Below are 14,459 nucleotides of genomic sequence, written 5' to 3' on the forward strand. Positions count from 1 at the left end.
GCTATGGAGACTCCGTAAGGTCCTACCACTCTTTTCCCCAATAATTTTATACCCTTTCGGCTGAGTAGGTAGCCTTTGATTGAAGGAACAGGGGCTAATATCGTTAATCCACAAGTAACATTCCCTCTAGAGTTATCTGGCGCTGGAGTGCGATGTGAGTCTTGTAGCCCTTGTCATATTCTGGGATTTTCGACCTCGCATATTACTTCCTGTCTTCTGTAAATTACATCAACTGCTACCCTTACCTTTTGGGTTTTGCTTTTCAATCCTTAGAGTTGGCTGCCAAGTGTTGTTGAAATTCCCATGCCCACTGGCCCATATAGCCATTCGATCGTTTGCCTATCATTAACTGGTACTATGTCGAAGAACTGTGGCATTCAAGTTTGCCATCAGTTGGTAATTAATTAATATTGTTGGTTTCCCTTAAGCCCTTATTACAATTGCCTTAACGTATCTTATAATACTCCAGGTACATAATATCATATCATTCCCCCATCACTAGTTTAGATTATTTCATCTCGAATGATCATACCAGCACTAATGCATTAAGTTCCATCAGAATTTTGAGGTTAAGCATGCTGGGGTGAGAGAAGTACTAGGATGGGTGACCTTCTTGGGAAGTCCTCATGTCGCGTTTCATTACAATCCTTGCAATAATGTGCGGGGCACTCAACTTAGCCCAAAATTTATCTTAGCATCGTCTCACTAGTCTTTATGTGTTGCCTTGCCTTTCCTCTGTTATCTTGCAACCAGTATAGGGGTAGATCTTTAGTTCCACTACGACCATGTCCCTTTTTGGTCATTTTGGTTTAAATCCTTCTATTGTATTCACCCCTTTTTGTACGCACCTATTCATTAGGGTTGGCTATTGAGTAGCGCTAAAGTTCGTTCATATAGTGCCCTTTGATCTATTTTGAGTTCTTTCTATCATTAGCTGGCATAGTTTTAAAGGAATTTGACATATAAGCTTGTCAATCCTATAGTAACCAGCTAGTCCTGTCCTTCTTATTTAAACCATTTCACAATTTTTCCTTACCCCCGCTTGTAACCTTGTTGACACATTCTCATGTCACTCTTTACCTTTACGAGAATATGAGAGTGTGCAAGAAATACCTTGTCGCACTTCTTTCTATTTCCTTATTTACTCATTGCTCATCTTCTACCACATGAGTCTTGTTATTTCTTGTCCTTGGTTATTTATCTATCGCAATATCATTTGCGACCAACTCTACAGCCAACATTTGGCTTTTGATCTAGCATGTTGTCATTATCCTTCGTAGTGTCCCTTGAGTTATTCGATATCCTTTCATTGCTATATTATTTTGCTTTTATAAGCACTCACCTTTTAGTGTTATACCGTTCAGGGTCTCATCAAAACTTCTTAACCCTGTCTTACATACCATTTTGACTTCTATCCAATTACTGGTGGCTTCCACATCTTTTTAGCTTTGTTCAGCAAGGGATCTTATTGAAGTTTAACCATCAATCTCAAGAATGTTTTCATATCAATTGCCTCTATATTACCTTTGCAGTTCTCTCATTTGCTTCCCCCCTTTAGAGGGTACTTATACCTTTATCCGCTTATACCTTTCTCTATGTCTCTATGCCTCATTTCAAATTCATCCAGTCTCCTTCCACAGTCTACTAGGTACTGTATCATGTCCCTGTCTGTCTACATTTTTCTTTGCCCACCTGATTATCCATGTACGGAACCTTGGCTAAATTACGAAGCATCGAGAACCCTTTTCATACATAGTGCGACACTTCATCTAGTAATCTGTACTTGAGTAATGGGACCTATGGAATAACTCGTTTGAGGCCACATTCTACTTGTCTTTATAAAAAATTAATATACACTTGTAGTCGTTCTAAATTTTCTTTTAACTAGGCAACATTTGTATTCCAACATTCATTGTCCCATGTTCTCTTGGAGTAGTGGCTTTCCAAACCTATATCCTTTGTTTCTTGAGATGAATGGAAGCTGCGCCTTTTATTCCTTGGGGTGAATGTAGGTTACACCAATTATTCCTTAAGTTTACCATCCTCGTCCCTTAAGAGTTCCACTATTTTTAGGGCGATGTTGTGTACCCGCATCATTCCTTTATATCTTAAGCTCCAGACTCTTGTTGCGTACTCAACGCAGACTTTTAACTTAATTAGCCTCTACCAAATGTGCCTTAGTAGCGGTCTCACTTTGTCCCCGTACTGCTATACCATACCTTTAAATTCATACTCATATTCAGTTCATAACATCTCTTTGGGAAACTTTTATTAGAATTTCTTTCTCCAATTAGTTAGTTTGACACTAATAAAATGTTATCACAGAACACTTTTCAACCACCGCTAAAAGAAAACTAGAGTCCTTTAAACATCACAATACTTCTTAATGTTTGACTTCCCTGGTTCCCTTCCAGGTTAATCCTCAAGTTATGAACAACTTATTCAATTTTTAACTATGAGTTGGGGCTTGCTACTTTTCAAGAAAAGTGAACTCAATTTCTTGACATTTTACCCTTTATCCGGAGTTCTTCTTTCCTTTCCTACAACACAAATACAGCTGGAGATACCGTGATCTGAACTTTCCTGCTCAGATATGCTTTTGTTTCTCTGAAATAAAACTCTCCCAGTAGGAATGGTGCCCCTTGTCGATGACATAAAGAGTACCTCCTACAACTTTAATTAAAAACAATAGGGGTACTTGGTATCCACTTCTAAGACATGTTATAAAGCTATGTTTTAACCCTTTTTTTCTTGTTCTGGGAAAATTTCGGCACAGTTTCCTCTATATTTCTTACTTATCCCAAACCTGCACGTAGAAAATACCAACAATGCCTCACAAGGCCAACACAGATATATATATTCATATCATATCACGGCCACACAGGGCTTCCAATATCTATAATAGTATGAAAATAATGGACTTACCTCATATGTCCACCTTCAAACTAATTCTATTACACTTCCTATCTGCTTTCCTTTCAGGTTTCAACTTTACATTTCAATAGTATTTCAATACCTTACCCAACGGATATCTTCCGTGCCTTTACTTTACTTACCTGTATGCTTCATAACTTCCCATATCATCAATTACTTCCTTCTATTGGTGTCGTTCTTCTGTTAAGATCCAAGATTAGTATAAGAAATTTTCCTATGACTCGGATCTAAAGCACAATCTAAGATGTGAAAGAAAGGTAACATCCTAAACATCTTATAGCCTCCTGTTTATAGATGTGGCGCACAACACATCAATAATCAAGACTCTACTAGACATGGTCTGTAGACATTCCAAGGACGAACTGCTCTGATACCACTTCTATTACGATCCAACCCCATAGGCCGCGACTGGGGTCCAACCTGGACCCCCCTTATACCTAACTATCAGTTGTGGTCAAATTGAACTGTAAATAAAACAATATCATATAACAGAGCCCCATTGGGCGACAACATTTTCATAAACCTATAACCCTTTTCGTTTGTGTCATAACATGCAAGGGCATGCAAGTCGAAAAGGCTTCCATAACATAATAACATATACCATACATCATGTAGACCCAGTTGAATAAAACTGATATACACAACCCACATATACATGTCTACAGACCTTTAAAAATATTAACGACAACATATGGCGGGACAGGGCCCCCACCGTATCTCTAAATGGACAAAACTATTTTATACATCTGTGGACAGTATCAAAAACTAGGCCCTGACACAATGGAGCCTCTTCCAGCTGAGTTGCACAGAATCTTAAGCTGACGAACTCCCAAAACCTGTATCTATACCTGCGGGCATGAAACGCAGCCCCCCGAGAAAAGGGGGTTAGTACGACATATGTACTGAGTATGTAAAATGTAACATAACACAATTGGAAGTATATTCGAAATAAAGAAGTAGGGGAAAAATTATCCAATTAGAATCCTGTACTTGTACTCTGTGAATTACAAAAGTATGCATGCTCAGATCATACCATATAGCCAGCCCTTTCAGGGGTCCAGTGAATCATATCTGTAAAACCATCATGGCCCCAGTGCCATCACCTCCTTATTACAACACATTATCATATATATACATATGTACCCGGCCCTCTAGTGAGGGGCTCAGTGGACAATGCAGTGAATTATGTATGATAACGTACCTGGCCCGGGACTCGGTGAAAGAAGTGTTACAGTATACACAAGTAGAGTAGTGAGTAACTATATGCAATTTAAATCATTATCAGAGACTCGACAAAATAAGAAAGTTAAGCTTTTGTTTAAGGACCCGAATAACGGTGTAGTCATCTCGAGTGTCCTCTAAATGCCATTATGGGCTGCCTTAAAAGTAATCTCGGGGACCCTCGACATATATTAGCATAGGGCCAAATCATTTATGGAATCAAAAACACTTAGTCTCGGATAGTCTTTAAGACTTGGAGCCTGTACATTTGGTACCTCTTTAACATATAGAAGTTTCTAGGGAAATAGTTCAACTACTATCAGAGTTTGATATTCAAAAGTAAATAGGAGATGTTAAGAATGGAGTTACTCCGGAAATCACATCATATTTAACTTACAACTAAGACATGCCAGAAAAAGAAAGAGAGTAAACTCTATATAGTCTGTACTTTCCTTCAGGTGGTCATTGTATACATATATCGTACCCGGCCCATCCTGGGGCTCGATGAATAATTATGGCATCATAATCTCATTTTCATACCAAGTACATATCAAGAGAAAGGAAAGATAGTTTCCCATACACTACTCTTAGCACGTAGAAACCTTAACAGGCAATGCTCAATTCTTGTAGGGGTGTGAACACCTAACTTTAGTTAGGGATTATGAGGCGTACTTGGAGTTATGGGAATGAAATTATCCCCACATTCCACATACAATTCACTTGAGGCTAAGACTCGCCAAAAGGAAAGAAAGATAGTTGTACGTACTTATACCAAAACATGCCAAGAGAAAGCTTTACATACCTCATACGAGTTACTCTTTGTCATGTTTGCCTCGTCGTCCTTTGAACCTTTTCATCATGGAAGTAAAATGAATATCAACCACTATGGGCTTTCCAGCACCTTCAGTTCCACCTTAGTATTCATGGAATCTATTTCCTTGTTCGTTTCCTCGACTAGTCCTTTAATTAGTTACGGCATTAATAACTACAGCCAACAAAAAACAACAACCTGCAACATATATACAAGTAATTCACACCAACATTACACAATACAAACCCCAAACAACTCACTCAAAACTATCAAAATGTGAATTCTGGACAGCTTACTATCTTGCATTGTCTCTTCGTTTCGAAGGGGTAATTGAGAGAAACAGGATTTATGTCCTACATGAAAGTTATAGATATGTGTCTTAGGGTCACATACAATTTCAAATCAATCCTACATCAATTCTGTACAAAACGATATGCCTAAAATACCAACAGCAGTTCGTGTAAGATTTCCAAAACCAAAATCTGGGTAGTACCTCCTCGATACTTCATCACCCTCTTTCGAGAAATAAAAGCAAAACTGGATTTTAAAGGCTAAATGAAATTTATAGACCTATGAAATACCTTTCTAAAACATATTAAATCATTCGAAACAAATCTGTAGACAAGAATTGATACCGATATTACTAACACCAGTCCCTTCATAAAACGGGTTTGTTAACTAGTTCTTAACATTTTCTCTCTTTGTTCTTTCAACTTTCTCTCAAGTTCCAAGCGGAAGAATTAATTCTGTAGACATCGTAAGATATATATATACACCTCCACAGGGTTGAGCAACATCATAGATAATTAATTCGCGGAGGAAAAGTGAAGAACTCACCTTTAATTCTTCTAAACCATGGCTGCCTCCTTCCCTTCTTCTTCTCCACGTTTTTCTCTCTATGATTTGGGATGATTTTTGGATAAATAATGACTTAAGAGTCATTAAAATACATATATATGGTTCCTTAGGAAGTGACACATGTCATCCCCTAAGGGTGACACATGTTAAGCCCTTATTGGGCCATAAATCCATGCTGCCAATAGGGGCTGCCATGTGGTGGTGGGGTCCACCTCCCCCAAGCAGCTGCATCACCTACTTGACCCTAAGTAGGTGTATCACCTATTGGTCCAAGTAGGTGCATCACCTACTTTCTTCGAGTAGGCGTGTCGTTTCCTTATTTCTCTTTCGTGAGCTCGTAATCTCATCTTATTTTAAGAACTCGTGTAATCCTTTCCACGTAAGCTTGCTATGTACTTAAGTATATCAAGTGTATAAGACTTCTAAATTAGTAGCTTACGTAAGTAAATTGAGTCCTACAACTCTATTTCCGGATTCCCACGACTCTATTTTTAACCTTTCCTTCTATAGGGTATCACATCCTTCCCTCCTTATATATGTCTAACTATGACTAAGCCCTCATTTCTCATCTTCTACACTTGGAAAATTTGGAGAAAAATAGAGAGAAAGGAAGAGAGGGCCACGGCAAGAGCTACTACAAGGTAAGTCCTCCAATTTTGATATATAAATTAATTATCTAAGGTATTTTTTGATAAAATAAAGGTGTTTAACAACATATATTAATTATTGGGGCAGCAAGAAAGTTCAATGAGAAGTCTATCAATTTTCAGTCGAGTTGCGGAGCCACGTTACTAAGGTAGGGTTTCTTTCTTTAAAATTGGAGTTAATGATGTTGTAATGGAAATATTACTTGTATTAAATAAGATTGGAGGTAAGAAAATTATATAGTTATTGTTGACGTTGTTAATGGACAGAATTGAGGTTGTTCTAGTTGGATAAAGTTTGGTTAATGTTGTCGTAACTATGGTATTGTATTTGAAGGTAATTTTTATATGTTGAAGGGATGGAAATGTGGTTATAAATGAGTATAAGTTTTTTTGTTCATATCCACATTATGCTCCATTTCATTTGGTTGTGATTTTATGAAATAAAGATCGAAAACCGTATTTTGATGTCGGGGCTTTTGTTAGGTTGTTTGGAACTTGTATTGAATAATGTTGAAGTGGTTTTATTGTATATGGATGGTGGTTATTGTTGTTGGTATGGCTGTGCTAATTGGAGGGTAATTAGAAGTTCAGATAGGGCGAGTTATAGGAGAAATGCTGTCTGATTTCCTTTTAACTTCTTAACTAATCAAAACTACTAATCGAGAAGTCTGAACGAGGAAATGATTCCTATTAGTAGTTGGTTGTAGATTTATAAGTTAGAAAGTTATAGTTTATTAATAATAGTATTAATTTCATGTTAACTAGTTAAACTAGTAACGAAGCAAGCTTGGTTACAGCTGATCCATAAAAGGTATGTAAAGCCTATCCCTCTTTTCTTTAGGCATGTCTTAGATATATGTGATATGAGATTTGGGGAAAATTCTATTCATAAGCTCTGAGTATGACTCATGATTCTTATTTACTTCTGGATGTTAAAACTCTTAAAGTAGTTGAGTCATTGCCCTCAAGTCTTCTATATGTTGAATAGTAATTGGATGTATAAGCTCTTATTTGTAAGGACTCTATAATGGTCTCTGATTTCATAAGTTGTTTAGCAGTATCTTGATACATGTCTATGATTCCTGAGGCTCCATTTGATATGATCCCTAATGACATTTAGAGGGTACTTGAGACGATTACTACCCTGATCTTCAAGTGATGGTTCACTTGACTATCCTATTGAGTCTCAGATGATGATTTAATTTGCATATGGTTACTCACTACTCTGCTCGTGCATACTGTCAATACATCTTTCACCGAGTCTAAAGCTGGGTAAGATATATGTATACGATTATATGATGATGTACTGACATAATTATGGCACTGATTCCCATAATGGGCTAGGTACAGTATAAATGTACACTACTCTATTCACCGAGTGTCATGACCCAACCTCGTAGGCCGTGGCTGGGGTCCGATCTGGACACCCATATACATACCTATAAAATATAGTCAAGCGGAACTGCGAACAATATGATAACTTATATAAGGACTCCAATGGGTTATACCTTCTTCATATAAATATATCCCTATCATTTGTCTCCTGAAGAGTCGCCACTAATCATATAATGAAAGGACACGCAAGCCGACAACGTTGCCATTTCATATTAATATTGACAACACATCGTATAGACGTAGCTGAACAAACATATACACAACCCACACACATATGTCTACAGACCTCTAAGAGTGTAAACAGCATCATATGGCAGGACAGGGCCCCTGCCGTACCCTTGAATAAATGAATATATACATCAAAAAGATCAATACCAAAAATCTAGGCTCCGGTACAATGGAGCCCTCCAAAATAACTGAGTGGAAATCCTAAGCTGGCAGATCCCCGAAATAAGTGTCTGTACCTGCGGGCATAAAACGCAGCCCTTTGAAGAGAGAGGGTCAGCACAGAATATTACCAAGTATATAAAGCATAAAATACCACAAAGGAGATCACATCTGGAAGAAGGGGTTAGGAGATAAATATAATAATTAATAAATCATTGTACCTGCATCTTATGAAATGAAATCATGTATATCATCATCGTATACCATACCTGGCCTATTTTAAGACTCGGTGTTATAATTATATCATTATATCATAATATGTATATATATACCCAACCCGACCCTCTAGCAAGGGACTTGTTGAATAGAGTAGTGTACAGTTAGACCATACCCGACCTATTATGGGACTCAGTTCTATAACCATATCATTGCATCATCATATATATATATTATACCATACCCGACCCTCTAGTAAGTGACTCACTGAAGATATAGTGAAGCTGTGACGATAACATACCCGGCTTGGGACTCGGTGAGAGAAGTAATAACAATATGCACGAGGAGACTAGTGAGTAACCATATGGAAATTAAAGCACCATCTAAGACTCAATAGAATAATCATAACGAACTATCATTTGAAGATCTTGATAGTAATCGTCTCAGGTACCCTCTGAATGCCATTAGGGACCATATTAAATGGAGCCTCAAGAATCATAGACATGTATCAAGATAATACTAAATAGCTTATGGAATCAGAGACATTTTTTATCGTAGAGTCTTTAGGAATAGGAGCTTATACATCCAATTACTATTCAGCATATAGAAGGCTTGAGGGCAATAGCTCAACTATCTTAAGAGTTTTACCATCAAGAAGTGAATAAGAGTCAAGAATTATACTCGGAGCTTATGAATGAAATTACCCCCAAAACTCATATCATATATCATTTATATCTAAGATATGCCAAAAGAAAGAAGGGTTAACATTACATACTTGTTACAGATTCCACCGTATCCAAGCATGCTTCGTTACCCCTGTATCTTATTTAATATGAAAGTAACACTATTATGAATAAAATTCAACTTTCTAGCTTATAAATCTAAAATCAATCACTTATAGAAATCATTTCTTCATTCACACTTTTTTATTAGTTAAGAATTTAATGGAAATCGGATAGCATTTCTCCTATATAACTCGCCTAACCCGAACTTTCAATTAATCTCCAATTAGCACAGCAACACCACCAACAATGACCACCATCCACATATAATAAAACTACTTCAATATCATTCAATACAAGTGATAAACAGCCCACCCAAAACCATGACATCAAAATATGATTTTCGATCTTTACTTCATAAAATTACAACTACACGGAAAGAAGCACAACGTTGCTGTGAACAGCATTATCCATACTTATTTATAACTGTTACACCCCGCACTCTTGAGCTCGTAACGTCTTCTTAAGTTCCTTAGACACTATCAAGTGAGCCGGATAAGCTACGACACTATCAAACAACTCTAAGGAAAGAAGATTGTGATACCTCGCGAGAAGGGAGGTCGGAGATAGAGTCATAAGAATCCGGAAAGAGTTGGAGGCTAAGAAATGAGTCGTAGGACTCGATTTACCTACGTAAGACACTAAGTTAAGAGTCTTATACACTTAAGTTGCTTAAGGATATACCAAGCTTACGTAGTGCGGATTACATGAGCTCTTAAAGTAATACAAGATTACGAACCCGCGAGGAAGGGAAAAAGACGACGCGTGGCAGCCAATGGAGGAGCGACACATGGCAGCACCTCAAGCAAGCAGGTGATGCACCTACTTAGGGACAAGTAGGTGATGCAGCTGCTTGGGGGAGGTGGGCCCCACTGCCACGTGGCAGCCCCACCCTTCTTGCATGGACACGGTGGCCCAATAGGGGCTGGACACGTGTCCCTCTTAGGGGCTGACACGTGTCACCCCTTGGGACCACCTATATTAGTTGATATATATCCAAAAATCTTCAGCTTGTTCATTAAAAATTTCCAGCAGCAACGTGAACAAAGAACCCTAAAGCTTAAGGAGAGAAACTTGCGACGGCTTTGGGAGAAAAATAGGTAAGGCCCGATTTCTTTCCGTGAATTAATTATTTAAGGTATCCTATGGTGATATGACGGTGTTTAACAACATAAAATTTATCGTTAGGGAAAAGAGGAGATTTTGTTCTTGTTAATAGACCCGTTTTTGAAAATACCACTGTTAGTAAAACCAGTATAATTCCTTCTGTATAGCTCTGTTTCAAGTGATTAAAGATGTTTTGGAAAGATATTACATAGGGCTAAAACTTTCATGTAGACTCTACAACCCAGTTTTGCTTTTCTCTACTCCAAAAATGGTAGTGAAGCTTGAGGGAGCTGCTGTCCAGATTTCGTTCTGGAAATCCTACACAGACTGCTGTTGATATTTTGGGCATATCGCTTTGTACAAAATTGCTGTAGGGCTGATTCGAAATGGTATGCGACCTTGAGACACATGTATATAACTTTCATTTAGAACACAAATCCTGTTCCCGTCAATTAGCCCTTCGAAACTAAGGGACAATACGAGACAGTAACCTGCCCAGAATTCACGTTTTGATAACTTTGGTGAATTTTGACCAATTTCGGGTGAGGTAAGGTCTTAACTTCTAATTTGAAGTTTATGGTGTTGTTATAAGGTGTATTAAACACCTTTTAGGCTGCTGGAAGTGTAAAAATGTCATAGCAATGTTTAACGTTCGAAGCAATCCAAATTGTAGTCGTTATAGTCGAATTGTTGTCGAAGTGAAATGTTGTTAGTGTGAGTGGTTGCTGCAGGGGTGTGAGGTGTGGTTGCAGGGCCTAAATGTGTTTTAAAGTGGTTTATGGTTCTGCTGGTTGAAGCCACATGACCCCTCGTTGTGTATAATTAAAGGCGTTACAAAATAAAGGCTAGACGCCCTATTGTGATATCGTATTTTTGAATAAGTCGTTTGAAGTTTATGTTGTATATTGTTGTTGCGTATTGCTTAAACATATGCTGTAGGTTGTTGTTGTTGGTTGGCTGTAGGTCTTAGGTACCTAATTGGAAATCCGGATAGGGCACATTGTAGGGGAGGTGCTGTCCAATTTTCGTTAACACCTTAACAAACTAAAGAACTAGTCGAGGAAACGACTAAGGAAATAGATTCCATTAATACTAAGGTGTAACCTAAGATACTGGAAGGTTAAGAAAGGTTGATATTCATATTAATTTTATGTTGGATAGGTTCAAAGGACGACGAGGCGAATGGGATAAAGAGTAACTCACAAGAGGTATGTGAAGCTTTCTTTTGGCATGTTTTTGGAATTAGTATGTAGAACTATCTTTCTTTTCTTTTGGCATGTCTTAGATGTAAGTTATAAATGATATGTATATGATATGTGGGATTCAATCCATTCATAAAGCCCTGAATATAAGTCGAAACTCTTATTTACTTCTTGATGTTAGAACTCCTGCAATAGCTGAGTTGTTGCCCTTAAGTCTTTTATGTGATGAAAACTAGTACATGTAAAGCTTATTTCCTCTTTCCTTTGGAATGGATTAATTTTAAGTTAACTGGTATATGATATAGGCTTAGAGGTAATTCCATTTATGAGCTCTGATTGTAACTCGTGACTTGTAATTATTCCTGAATATTAAGAGTCTGAAAGTAGTCAAACAATTATTCTCAAGACTGCTATACAGTGAATAGTAAGTGGAGATACAAGATCCTTTCCTTGAAATCTCTAGAATGATCAATGTCACTGATTACATAACCGTGTCTCTGATTGCATAACTGTGTTTTTGATTGCATAAACCATGTTTCTGATTGCATAAGCTATATGGCATTGTCTGGATGCATGTCTGTGATTCTTGAGGCCCCAACTGATGTAAGCCCTAATGACATCTAAAGGGATACCTCGGATAATTACTCCCCTCGTCTTCAGGTGATGGTTCACTTGACTGTTTCATCGAGTCTTAGATAATGCCTTAGTTGCATATGGTTTCTCACTACTCTACTCGTGTATACTGTAACCCATCCTTCCTCGAGTCCCACGATGGGCCGGGATATGTTATCGTGCACAGTGTTACTACTTCTTTCACCGTGTCCCGGGCCGGATGTGTATAGTTCCACGCACGAGGAGACGATGCCGTACGTGAGGTGTGATATATGTTATATGTTATGACGATACGATTATTCACCGAGCCCCGGGCCGGCTGTAATATGATTGTATATGTGGTGAAATAAGGAAGGAACACCGAGTCCCTCCTTAGAGGGCCGGGTACATATGTATATTATGATGGTACGCTATAGACGTACACCACTCCATTCACCGAGTCCCTCACTAAAGGGCCGGATAGTTTATGTAGGCATGCATATGAGATTAAAGCAATACATTGTGACCCTGAGCCCTGCAGTGAACTGGGTGTGATACGATGATATACATGATAAGATGATACCGTATACGATGGTATGATACCGTATACGATGATATGATGAAATGAAATGCATTATGATATGATGATATGTGATTATGAAGAAGTGATTATAACACCGAGTTCACTAGAGGGTCGGGCACAGCATATGATGATGTGTATGATTTACGTGTCCTAAGGTGCAGGTACAGTAATTCATTTAGTTATTATACTTGTCCCCTGCATCCCTATTTCAGTTATGATCTCAGTTACGATCTGTTATGCTTTACATACTCAGTACATATATCGTACTGACCCCCCTTTTCTCGGGGGGCTGTGTTTCATGCCCGCAGGTACATATGTTTATTTTGAAGATCCATTAGCATAGGAGTTCTTCTCAGCTGTGTCAGAAGTGCTTCACTGTTCTGGAGCTTAAATTTTAAGGCTGGTCACTTAATGTATATATTTGTACATTCAGGGGTACGGCGGGGGCCTTGTCCCGCCATATGTTGCTGTTACTATTCTTAGAGGTCTGTAGACATATGTATATGTGGGTTGTTTGTGAGTTAGTTTCGATGTTGCCTATTCGATATGTTGTGAATGTTTTTGTTATAGCAGCCTTGTCGGCTCGCGTGCCCTTTCATGACATGAAACAAATGAAAGAGGCTACATGTACATGAAAAAGTTTTAAACTATTGGGATTTTTGTATATAGTATCACATCACACACTGTTCAACTTAAGTGTAGTTGATAAATACGCATAAGAGGGTCCAGGTCGGACCCCAGTTGCGGCCTACGGGGTTGGGTCGTGACAGAAGTGGTATCAGAGCAGTTCGTCCTTGGAATGTCTACAGACCGTATCTAGTAGAGTCTTGTTTATCGGTGTGTTGTGCACCACATCTATAGACAAGAGGCTACAGGACATTTAGGATGTTACTTTCTTTCAAATCTAAGATCGTACGATAGAGCCGAGCCATAGGAAATGAAATTACTCATACTAACCTGTGATTTTAGCAGGAAGACAACGTCGATAGAAGAAAGTAACTGACGATATTGAAAGTTACAAAGCACGCAGGTAAGCAAAGGCACGAAAGCCCTATGTCAGGTATGGTATTGAAATGCGATTGACAGATACAATTGAAAAGTGAAAGGAAAGGTAAACAGGAAAGTATAACAGGTGCAGCTCGAGTGGACATAACAGGTAAGTTCATTTCCATACTGTTAATTATGGGAGCCCTGTGCGGCCGCGATATGAGATGATATGACTATATATGTGTGCCCTGTGTGGCTGAGATGTTATACAATATGAATGTATATATGTGTGCCCTGTGAGGCATTGTTGGTATTTTCTGCGTGTAGGTGTTGAGATAGTAAGAAATATAGAGGAAACTCTGCCCAAATTTTCCTAAAAATAAGAGGAGAATGAGATACAGGGCTATAGTTTGTCTTGAAGGGTTGTCCTCGCAACAATGATGAGATTTGACTAAAAAAGTATGGCTGACCTCGAGAAATAAGTTAATTGCTGAGTTAATGGCAATAGAAACTAGGAGGACGATACTGGAATAGTAGAATAGGTTAGGAAGGAACTATAAGCCAAAGAAAATGACCCAAAGAGGACTGATAGATCGAGATAAGATGAGATAGTAAGGCATTGCCTAAATTGATACATAGGGGTAAACTATGACAAGTGATAGTTGAAGGAAGTAACAGTATGGTTAAGACAAGAGTAAGACAAGAGTACAAAGGGAAAAGAATTGTGACGGACATGAA

General features: G+C 38.2%; 1 pseudogene; it reads left to right on the top strand.

Moving 5' to 3' along the window:
• Positions 1–518: 518 nt before the first annotated feature.
• LOC129875421 (5S ribosomal RNA) lies at positions 519–638 on the top strand (annotated as a pseudogene).
• The last annotated feature ends 13,821 nt before the right edge of the window (positions 639–14,459 follow it).

The sequence above is a fragment of the Solanum dulcamara genome, chromosome 11 (genome assembly GCF_947179165.1).
Source record: "Solanum dulcamara chromosome 11, daSolDulc1.2, whole genome shotgun sequence".
In the NCBI taxonomy this organism is placed as follows: Eukaryota; Viridiplantae; Streptophyta; class Magnoliopsida; order Solanales; family Solanaceae; genus Solanum; species Solanum dulcamara.